Consider the following 12,391-nt stretch of genomic DNA (forward strand, 5'->3'; position numbering starts at 1 on the left):
ATCCTGAAAAAAAACAACAGGGAATAAAACCCTGAGTACGCAATTACTCAGCAAGACTTACGCGACTAAGAAAAGACTCTCAAGGATATGCTAGTTTGTCGGGAATCAAGGTAAAGCTTATCAAATTTCAAAGACTCATTTTCGCAGAAAAGCTTACTAGTAGTGGATCCTTATGCAAAAATTTTACTTCACAAATTAAGTACTTTTCCTGAATCTAGATTTGCCTAATCTAGAGCATTCACTTGTCCTACACTAGCTTTATTTTAGCAGCATTTAGTTTCACTTGTTATCTACGATGAGGGTCGAAGATCCAGTCTTCATATCCGAGAAGTTCGGCGATCCGAATCGATTAATACCCAGCTGGGGATCTCCAACCACACGACATATGTAGCACTTAACCCTTGCATATGTCAACTCGCCACCGGGTTTCTCAAGACCAGAACGGGTCCCCGCCAACCAAGAGCTCAGTACCCCACCATCCAGCCTCTTGCCAGGTGGATACACAATACTTTTAATTATCTAAGTAGGGCTAAGCATCTTTAGTTCTCTTTTATAAACAGGAATCAAGGAATAGTAATCAAATTCCAAGGAATGGTAATGCATCAGTTGTTTCATCACTCAACTCCTATCACCTAATGCAACATATAAGTGATAAAAGTTTTATAACAACAAGGAGGTGGCAAATGCACCGGGGCTTGCCTGGGATACACTAGGTTAGTGTGGTTATATGACGTCCGCTTGGTGAGCATCAACAATCCTGACACTTGATCAAGTCGTCCATATCGAGATGGGTCCATCAAAGCCACCTTGTGATCCATCCTGATCCATGCCCTCCAATTCACATAATCATCTAGCGTACCTATTGGAGATGCATAGTGCATATGAGCATGAGCAAGAACACAAAATAGATAATCTATACTAAAGAGGATAAATACTTAAAACAAGTCATCACAATTCCTATGAGCACACTATGTGAAGATATTACTAAGTACCACAAGCGCACCTTTTACACTTAAGTATATCTAACTCAAGCATCGAGCAATCATAAGACTACACACAAGCCTTAAGCTTATGGACTAGAGCACACTGCCAACGGACTAACACTATTATTAGCACTAATGAACAACCCATTATTTATAATTATAAGGACACAAGAACAATGTTCTATGTTGTAAGTATCATGACCAATGGGTTATAAAAAATTGAGTTACATGATCATACCTATAAAAACAAAACCAGTCAACTACAGTCACCATTCTAGACAATAAACCTAATTGAGAATATGCCCAAGGCAGTCAACACAACCAAACACTTATAACCCATTGATGATTTTTGTTACACTATATTAGCCAATACAATTAGCTCAATCCACTACAGCCATAATAGGTGCAAATCTGAAAATTAGCCGCCCAACTTCATTTATCAAGACAAGAACTAACTAAATCTAGGTGTCCATACAAAAGAAACTCCAAGGAATCATTTTAATACTTGCTGATTTTGGACAGCAAAACATCAGCTATTTGTTTAGCTCATAACTCACAAAATATTCATCCTAAAATGATAAACTAGGACTTTCTGGAAAGCTTATAAAGTCCTCTACACCTTTGGTATTATCATCACAACAAGATTCGACCTTTAGAAAGGTCAAACAGAACTAAACATAAACTCTGTCCAGATTTGGACATAATTCGATTACTTACTTCAAAAATTCATAACTGGAGTTTCAGACATCCAAATAAGGTGATCCTAGACTTTTTAGAAAGCTAGTAGAATTGTCTATAATTCATCTATAAATATTTCATGTTAATTCAATACATATCAAAGTCAGTTAATACAAACAGACGTCTCTGTCCAGATTTGGACAGATTCAGACTCTATAGTTCAAACAGCTGTAACTTGGTCCCTAGACCACCAAAAAGGGTGCTCCAAAATTTGTTGGAAAGCTTGAGAAAGGTACTACAATTCTTCTATAATTACTAAGGGCTGATTCTCAGTTTAATTTATTCAAACAGGGCAATTTTCGAAATCAGTACAACATTTGGACAAATTCTGAAACTGGACTTGGAAAATTCATAACTCCTAAACTATTAGACCTATGTCTGTCAAATTTTAACACAAGCGAGATAATGAACAGTACATGCAGTGCAAAATATCAACTATCTTGTTTTAATTCATACTTAGCTCCTACACATTATTTGACTCGTTCTCTAAATCATCTTATTAGATTAACTTGCTTGACGCCTAAATAAACAGCATATAGCATAGAAATCTACAGTACAACTTGAACACCTAAGAACTTAAAGTACTCGCATATATACCTCCTCGAATTATTCTCTGACTTCAACCGAAATCGAAGCATCGACACTACTTGCTTCCAAATAAATTTTTGGACAGCGACGACACTTGTATAGGACCTCTAGCCGATCAACACAACATTTAACCACTCAATGGCATACATATTTATCGACGCACTCTTCACACCATAAACTACATTTTAACTTAATCCTTACTACCGAACGACGCATCTCCTTTATTTTTCTCATCACCCCACACATACAAACACATCATCAACTAAATCAAATGAGTAAAATACACATCAAACAACCTGGCCGATCGGATTTGAGTTGTGCATGTGCTATCCATGGACTTGGGATTTTCGTCGAACACACGATGCACGAAGCACGACATCGACAACGAGCTGCAAGCAACGACATATACTAGTTTTAAAATTTTATCAAACACAAGGGACTCAAGAGCAGCAAGGGCAGCGAGGTTTCACCGGAGTTTGTGACGTCGCGCAGGGGCTGTGCAGATCGAGTTGGAGCTCGCTGCGGTATTTCATCGATCACGTCAAGGGCGCGACACGAAGGAGTGTCGTGACTGCTGCTGCTCCATGGCCTAGGACGAGAGCAAGCACCAGGAAGTCGCACGATGTATAGGAAGCAGCATCCCGGCGCCCTGAGGAGACCCAGCGAGACGAGGTTGCAGGGGCGAGCCCCATGTCGACGCCATGGAGAACGAGGAGAGTGGCTCGTGAGAGAGAGATGGGACAGGGAGCTGAGATGTTGAGGAGATGGGGCGCTGACCTGCTATAGGCAGGAGAGGTCGCCGTCCATGGTTGAAGCTGGAGCTAGGGCGAGCTCCCGTGGAGATGAGGGTGCCAGGGAGGGGCGGCATCCATGGCTGGAAAGAGAGATGGAGGCTGGGCGAAATCAAGGGAGGAGAGGGACTGGGAGTGGCTGCAGAGGCACACAGAAGAAGAGCGCCGAGAGGGAGAGACCATGGCGGGGAAGGCCGACGACCATGGAGGACGAAGAATGGAGGGAGGGCGCCGTGAAGGAGATGAGACGATGAGTGCTATGGAGGAGGGCTCGACCGGCTGGGCGATGCTGGCTACCAGGACTGGAGGGCACGTCGCATATTTGGGAACAACGGCTGGCAAGCAAAATGCGTAGAGAAGAATGGATCAAATGCACATTTCTGGAAAAGGATGCGTACTTGAGAAATCCTGAGTAAGCACTGGGAGCTTCCGGAAGCATGTGTCACCACTCACACGCACAAAGAAATGTGTGTGATTTCTCTGAGAGGATAAAGGAGAGGACTCGTGGATTGAAGATGACGGCTGTAGAAGCTAGGAAATGTCCAGCATTTTCACCGGATAAGGAGAAGATGGAAAACGGTGGGGATAAGCAAATGAGATTTTTTCCTCTTTATTTTCAATACATTTACAAAATATAATTATTTCTTAGTTCTTGAATTAGGGATTTATAAATATCTAAAATTGTCGAACCAAAAATTCATTGGTCTACGTTTTTTTTGTTTCCACAGATTGATGAAACAGATGAACTAAATTGGTCGGTTATTAATTTGGTATGGTTTATCTTGCACAACCTGCTCTAATTGACTTGCTACAGAATTCTAATAAGTTTAGAGAACCAGATTTGATTTCAATGGTTAGAGTTCGGACATGGTGTAAATGGACCGAATCAATGACATCGACTTTGATATCTTAAGCGATATTTAATTTAGTCGAACCTAGACGAATTTCGCCGTTATTTAAACATTTGACTAGAAAACAAAGCGATTAATAATTTTACACCTTGTTTTTCTTAGATATTCAACGTGATCAAATTATAAAAAGAATCAAACTCTTTCCGAAAACCTATTCATTTAATAAACAAATTCGAACAGCATGGACTCAACACCTTGAAAGATTTTAAAGTCCAAAATTTCTCTAAAATGTTTGGACAACTTAGATAAACGGAGACAGATACGATATCAAAATCGTGAATGACAAAGATGATTAGAACTTAGTGACCTTTATATTCACTGATATCTCGTGCTTAAATCCATACTCGTTGTCGCATGAGAAATAAACACCAGGGGTGTTACAATCCTCCCTCCTTAAAGGAATCTCGTCCCGAGATTCGGAACGAAAGACTTTTAAGAGTAGAGAGACATGTATCTCATGTCCATACCAGTGATAGCATAAGCTAGTTCCAAGCGAAGACGATTATTTCAAGATCTCAAATGGGTGTAGCATGTATCATATTTAGCATGTATCATATTTATGCTAATTAGAGATGTCACAATAGAGACGATGATTGGCAGAAGAACACCTAAGGTTCCATGTGTGCAGTTGCCACTAAGATCAAGAGAAAGGAGTCCCCACATGAAAAAGGTGATTTTACCACGACTAGATACAGATAGGTTTCGATTTTTTTACGAAGACTTCGGAACTGGTAAAAATTTTAATTAAGGAATACATCAGAGTTATATACTCTTTTGATCCAACAGTGATGGCATATGTTGTTTGATTTTTTTAGCAAACAACACAAAAATCGTTTCAAGGGAAAAGTCCACGAAAGATAACATATTAATGTAGTTCCATAATGGATCATGACCAAAGACCTCGATACCAGCATGCGCCAAGCAGCATAACCTTGCGTGTACATTCACAAGGGGCTCTCAGTTTCGCGGCGGCACCAAAAATCATTAATCGTGACACCATTACCGAACTCGCACCAATAATGAATCTCACGGGGTAAGAACTAGAGTATGCAGAGATGACATATTGATATAGTCTAATAATGGATTACAACTACTAACCATGATAACAGCGCGTGCCGAGCAGCACAACCATGTGTGTACATTCACAGGAGGCCCTCGGTCTCGTCGCGGCACCATCAGTTTTAGTCATAACACCATTGCCAGACGTAATCAATAAGAAATCTCACGCGGCACAAATATACTGGGCAAGAATGACAATATACAAAAAAGACTCCACCTATAAGAATGATTACAAGTAGAGAGCCAAATAGATCATGGCCTGATGAAAGGAACAATATATGACCAAAACATAATTTGATTGATGAAGGAGTACGATGGGAGATTGTTAATTCAGCCCCAACATATTTCTATGCCCATTGCAGAGATTATCAAAAATTTCGTTTGTACGAGTTTGGCCACGGAGTAGGAATCGATAATTCAAACTCATGCATGTTTTGAAGATTTAGAGGGACTTTGAAGAAATGACAAAATTATGAATTAGATCTCATACAATTTCACATGTTGAGATGATGAGGACATGACTTGGTCTAATTGCTAGAACTCCAATAATCTTGTGAAGAAAATGATCTTCACACAAGACGACACCTAGGATAGGTTGTCAAGAAATTAATACACGGTTAGATCAAGGTTCACTAAACAGGAAACAAACTACCTGCACTCTACTAGCACACAAGCACGAAAACAAACCCAAGTTGCACTAGCGGTCAGACTAAGAAGAATCACAGGCCACATAAACACATGTCTAAAGGACACAACAAACAAAGCTAGAAATTGCTTATAGAACAGTAATACTTCATACAGTTTCCAATTATTTATTATCGGAATAAAGATGAGAAAAGCATGTTCGTTCACAATCACCAATTATTAGAATAAAGGTGAGGGAAGCATTTTTGTGCGCAAACAACAAACACAATGCAACAATCAGGATGCATGCTCGTCCTATTCGTCCTCACGAATTTTGCCAACTTATTATGGCAATAGCGTTCTATATCGGTGGCATATCTACGTCTCTCTCGGTATATTGCTAGTCGTCATCTACACATACGAGTTCGAAGTTAGTGTACCTGCAGAAAATTCCATCACAGCCCATTTCCCAATGATGCAATTCACACATGACAGTTTATCACAGTTTATACTCCATATATTTCTATATGGAGGCCAGCTTCTCATTAAGCGCCGAGCCACGCATAGGCGCCGCTGCCACACTTTAACCATAGGGCAGCTCATTATGGTAACTCACCTTCTTACCTGAGCGTAGGTGCGTCGTTGCAAATACATTACACTTCTCAGTATTCCCATGTCTGTATACCCATACACATCCATGGGGTACTGAATCCCGGAAAAGTAATTACTCCACATCGCAGTCTTCATATATACATATGTGTAACATGTATATAATCAAGCGCCACAATTAAACACTCCCCTAGACCGACGTTTGTTCGGTCATGCTCTCACAACTCACGTTACCTGAGCGTCGATCCATTCAAGACTGAATGGCCTCAAAATTAACAATACACATGTATGCATTACCCTTCCCAGGTTGTGGGTTAGTAATATGAACTAAGCCACCTAGTAGTCCTTAACTTAGGGCTTATAGAGGATGTCGCTAGCATTATAGTTTTTCAAATCTGTTTTGTCAAAACCAAACAATGTGTTTGGTTGAAAATAGATTTTCCAAAACCAAAATTTTGTTTTGAAAATACGTATGTGACTGTATCATACTTAATCAAGCTCCGATACCAGCTGTCGCAGAACCTCCCAAGTTATCGGGCCCACATGCACCTGTCCTTGTCTCAAAGACCTCAGACAGCTATGCGTGTGCACCAAACAACTTAACAGGATCTGTCCGAGTGCCCCGAGGACCCCGGATAAACGACTTACCGCCAAGATCGCAGGATTAAGTAAACACAAATCACACACCAACATTTGCAGCGGAAATAAATTCTTTATTGCAAAATGATTACATGTTACAATAAGTTTACATTAGACAATTATCGGAGTGATTACAAAAGAAAGTGATTCAAAGGAATTACAATTTAAAATGTATAAAATATTTACAGGTTTTAAAATACATGCTAGCTTAAGTGACAATCCTCAATAAAGAAGCTAAAGATGGGATATACTTATATAAGAAGGCCGAGCCCACCGGCACTTAGCACCATCCACAACAGAACAAACTTATAATCCTGAAAAAAAACAACAGGGAATAAAACCCTGAGTACGCAATTACTCAGCAAGACTTACCCGACTAAGAAAAGACTCTCAAGGATATGCTAGTTTGTCGGGAATCAAGGTAAAGCTTATCAAATTTCAAAGACTCATTTTCGCAGAAAAGCTTACTAGTAGTGGATCCTTATGCAAAAATTTTACTTCACAAATTAAGTACTTTTCCTGAATCTAGATTTGCCTAATCTAGAGCATTCACTTGTCCTACACTAGCTTTATTTTAGCAGCATTTAGTTTCACTTGTTATCTACGATGAGGGTCGAAGATCCAGTCTTCATATCCGAGAAGTTCGGCGATCCGAATCGATTAATACCCAGCTGGGGATCTCCAACCACACGACATATGTAGCACTTAACCCTTGCATATGTCAACTCGCCACCGGGTTTCTCAAGACCAGAACGGGTCCCCGCCAACCAAGAGCTCAGTACCCCACCATCCAGCCTCTTGCCAGGTGGATACACGATACTCTCGCCATCTCTCCACTCCCATTGCGGGCCAGCCTTTCTGGTATTGGTCCAGCCGAGGCTAAGCTTACCCATGATGAGGCATGTGGCCAGTTAAAGGGTCCTAGATCAGCAGGCCAACAATCGGAACGGTCCTTAATCGACACAGACGGGCGACCTTTCCTGCTCAACGTCTGGTCTCATTTTATTTAAACCATTTCCCAATCTTTGGTACCTGACAGAGGTACTTTTTTCTGGATGTTGACTCCATCATGGCCATATGGATTCACCATCCCAATTTCTTTTTCACAACAATTTCCCATATCCCGTGTAACACGTCATCTTTTTAAAAAGAACAGCTTTTAATTATCTAAGCAGGGCTAAGCATCTTTAGTTCTCTTTTATAAACAGGAATCAAGGAATAGTAATCAAATTCCAAGGAATGGTAATGCATCAGTTGTTTCATCACTCAACTCCTATCACCTAATGCAACATATAAGTGATAAAAGTTTTATAACAACAAGGAGGTGGCAAATGCACCGGGGCTTGCCTGGGATACACTAGGTTAGTGTGGTTATATGACGTCCGCTTGGTGAGCATCAACAATCCTGACACTTGATCAAGTCGTCCATATCGAGATGGGTCCATCAAAGCCACCTTGTGATCCATCCTGATCCATGCCCTCCAATTCACATAATCATCTAGCGTACCTATTGGAGATGCATAGTGCATATGAGCATGAGCAAGAACACAAAATAGATAATCTATACTAAAGAGGATAAATACTTAAAACAAGTCATCACAATTCCTATGAGCACACTATGTGAAGATATTACTAAGTACCACAAGCGCATCTTTTACACTTAAGTATATCTAACTCAAGCATCGAGCAATCATAAGACTACACACAAGCCTTAAGCTTATGGACTAGAGCACACTGCCAACGGACTAACACTATTATTAGCACTAATGAACAACCCATTATTTATAATTATAAGGACACAAGAACAATGTTCTATGTTGTAAGTATCATGACCAATGGGTTATAAAAAATTGAGTTACATGATCATACCTATAAAAACAAAACCAGTCAACTACAGTCACCATTCTAGACAATAAACCTAATTGAGAATATGCCCAAGGCAGTCAACACAACCAAACACTTATAACCCATTGATGATTTTTGTTACACTATATTAGCCAATACAATTAGCTCAATCCACTACAGCCATAATAGGTGCAAATCTGAAAATTAGCCGCCCAACTTCATTTATCAAGACAAGAACTAACTAAATCTAGGTGTCCATACAAAAGAAACTCCAAGGAATCATTTTAATACTTGCTGATTTTGGACAGCAAAACATCAGCTATTTGTTTAGCTCATAACTCACAAAATATTCATCCTAAAATGATAAACTAGGACTTTCTGGAAAGCTTATAAAGTCCTCTACACCTTTGGTATTATCATCACAACAAGATTCGACCTTTAGAAAGGTCAAACAGAACTAAACATAAACTCTGTCCAGATTTGGACATAATTCGATTACTTACTTCAAAAATTCATAACTGGAGTTTCAGACATCCAAATAAGGTGATCCTAGACTTTTTAGAAAGCTAGTAGAATTGTCTATAATTCATCTATAAATATTTCATGTTAATTCAATACATATCAAAGTCAGTTAATACAAACAGACGTCTCTGTCCAGATTTGGACAGATTCAGACTCTATAGTTCAAACAGCTGTAACTTGGTCCCTAGACCACCAAAAAGGGTGCTCCAAAATTTGTTGGAAAGCTTGAGAAAGGTACTACAATTCTTCTATAATTACTAAGGGCTGATTCTCAGTTTAATTTATTCAAACAGGGCAATTTTCGAAATCAGTACAACATTTGGACAAATTCTGAAACTGGACTTGGAAAATTCATAACTCCTAAACTATTAGACCTATGTCTGTCAAATTTTAACACAAGCGAGATAATGAACAGTACATGCAGTACAAAATATCAACTATCTTGTTTTAATTCATACTTAGCTCCTACACATTATTTGACTCGTTCTCTAAATCATCTTATTAGATTAACTTGCTTGACGCCTAAATAAACAGCATATAGCATAGAAATCTACAGTACAACTTGAACACCTAAGAACTTAAAGTACTCGCATATATACCTCCTCGAATTATTCTCTGACTTCAACCGAAATCGAAGCATCGACACTACTTGCTTCCAAATAAATTTTTGGACAGCGACGACACTTGTATAGGACCTCTAGCCGATCAACACAACATTTAACCACTCAATGGCATACATATTTATCGACGCACTCTTCACACCATAAACTACATTTTAACTTAATCCTTACTACCGAACGACGCATCTCCTTTATTTTTCTCATCACCCCACACATACAAACACATCATCAACTAAATCAAATGAGTAAAATACACATCAAACAACCTGGCCGATCGGATTTGAGTTGTGCATGTGCTATCCATGGACTTGGGATTTTCGTCGAACACACGATGCACGAAGCACGACATCGACAACGAGCTGCAAGCAACGACATATACTAGTTTTAGAATTTTATCAAACACAAGGGACTCAAGAGCAGCAAGGGCAGCGAGGTTTCACCGGAGTTTGTGACGTCGCGCAGGGGCTGTGCAGATCGAGTTGGAGCTCGCTGCGGTATTTCATCGATCACGTCAAGGGCGCGACACGAAGGAGTGTCGTGACTGCTGCTGCTCCATGGCCTAGGACGAGAGCAAGCACCAGGAAGTCGCACGATGTATAGGAAGCAGCATCCCGGCGCCCTGAGGAGACCCAGCGAGACGAGGTTGCAGGGGCGAGCCCCATGTCGACGCCATGGAGAACGAGGAGAGTGGCTCGTGAGAGAGAGATGGGACAGGGAGCCGAGATGTTGAGGAGATGGGGCGCTGACCTGCTATAGGCAGGAGAGGTCGCCGTCCATGGTTGAAGCTGGAGCTAGGGCGAGCTCCCGTGGAGATGAGGGTGCCAGGGAGGGGCGGCATCCATGGCTGGAAAGAGAGATGGAGGCTGGGCGAAATCAAGGGAGGAGAGGGACTGGGAGTGGCTGCAGAGGCACACAGAAGAAGAGCGCCGAGAGGGAGAGACCATGGCGGGGAAGGCCGACGACCATGGAGGACGAAGAATGGAGGGAGGGCGCCGTGAAGGAGATGAGACGATGAGTGCTATGGAGGAGGGCTCGACCGGCTGGGCGATGCTGGCTACCAGGACTGGAGGGCACGTCGCATATTTGGGAACAACGGCTGGCAAGCAAAATGCGTAGAGAAGAATGGATCAAATGCACATTTCTGGAAAAGGATGCGTACTTGAGAAATCCTGAGTAAGCACTGGGAGCTTCCGGAAGCATGTGTCACCACTCACACGCACAAAGAAATGTGTGTGATTTCTCTGAGAGGATAAAGGAGAGGACTCGTGGATTGAAGATGACGGCTGTAGAAGCTAGGAAATGTCCAGCATTTTCACCGGATAAGGAGAAGATGGAAAACGGTGGGGATAAGCAAATGAGATTTTTTCCTCTTTATTTTCAATACATTTACAAAATATAATTATTTCTTAGTTCTTGAATTAGGGATTTATAAATATCTAAAAGTGTCGAACCAAAAATTCATTGGTCTACGTTTTTTTTTTGTTTCCACAGATTGATGAAACAGATGAACTAAATTGGTCGGTTATTAATTTGGTATGGTTTATCTTGCACAACCTGCTCTAATTGACTTGCTACAGAATTCTAATAAGTTTAGAGAACCAGATTCGATTTCAATGGTTAGAGTTCGGACATGGTGTAAATGGACCGAATCAATGACATCGACTTTGATATCTTAAGCGATATTTAATTTAGTCGAACCTAGACGAATTTCGCCGCTATTTAAACATTTGACTAGAAAACAAAGCGATTAATAATTTTACACCTTGTTTTTCTTAGATATTCAACGTGATCAAATTATAAAAAGAATCAAACTCTTTCCGAAAACCTATTCATTTAATAAACAAATTCGAACAGCATGGACTCAACACCTTGAAAGATTTTAAACTCCAAAATTTCTCTAAAATGTTTGGACAACTTAGATAAACGGAGACAGATACGATATCAAAATCGTGAATGACAAAGATGATTAGAACTTAGTGACCTTTATATTCACTGATATCTCGTGCTTAAATCCATACTCGTTGTCGCATGAGAAATAAACACCAGGGGTGTTACATTTCCATCCTTAGGATTGTGTCTGTTCCTTAGGATGAAAGAGCATCACAGGGAACTTTGCAGTAAGATCCCACTATTGCTCCAAATGAAAATATTCTTGCAGGTAGAAGCCATCCTCTCCATGGTTAAATTGAGGACAACCTCTATCCACAAGATCTAAGCAAGGCTAAGCATTTTTGTAAATCATAATTTTGATACTTCCCAGAAGTATCTATGAAGGTATGGATATCAAGGAAAGCAATGCATCAAAGGGTTTCAAGCAATTCCTATGAACCTAATGCACATTTCACTAGACTTAAGTGTGCGAAAAGTATTTAAAAACACAAGGAAAGGGTTTGCATGCACCGGGGCTTGCCTTCGTTCACAGGTGAATCAGGCTCGGACTCGCAGATGTCGAAGTAGAGCCA

At 40.4% G+C, this 12,391-nt stretch overlaps 2 long non-coding RNA genes across 2 annotated transcripts; both read right to left on the minus strand.

Moving 5' to 3' along the window:
- Nucleotides 1-851: 851 nt before the first annotated feature.
- LOC103637675 (uncharacterized) lies at nt 852-3,039 on the minus strand. Its single transcript, XR_558258.3, has 2 exons — nt 2,780-3,039; nt 852-2,698 (listed from the first exon to the last, which is right to left on the minus strand). It is a non-coding gene; the product is annotated as an uncharacterized lncRNA (long non-coding RNA).
- Nucleotides 3,040-8,120: 5,081 nt separating this feature from the next.
- Nucleotides 8,121-10,827, minus strand: LOC109943659 (uncharacterized). Its single transcript, XR_002266708.3, has 2 exons — nt 10,370-10,827; nt 8,121-10,288 (listed from the first exon to the last, which is right to left on the minus strand). It is a non-coding gene; the product is annotated as an uncharacterized lncRNA (long non-coding RNA).
- Nucleotides 10,828-12,391: the final 1,564 nt, after the last annotated feature.

The sequence above is a fragment of the Zea mays genome, chromosome 1 (genome assembly GCF_902167145.1).
Source record: "Zea mays cultivar B73 chromosome 1, Zm-B73-REFERENCE-NAM-5.0, whole genome shotgun sequence".
Taxonomy (NCBI): Eukaryota; Viridiplantae; Streptophyta; class Magnoliopsida; order Poales; family Poaceae; genus Zea; species Zea mays.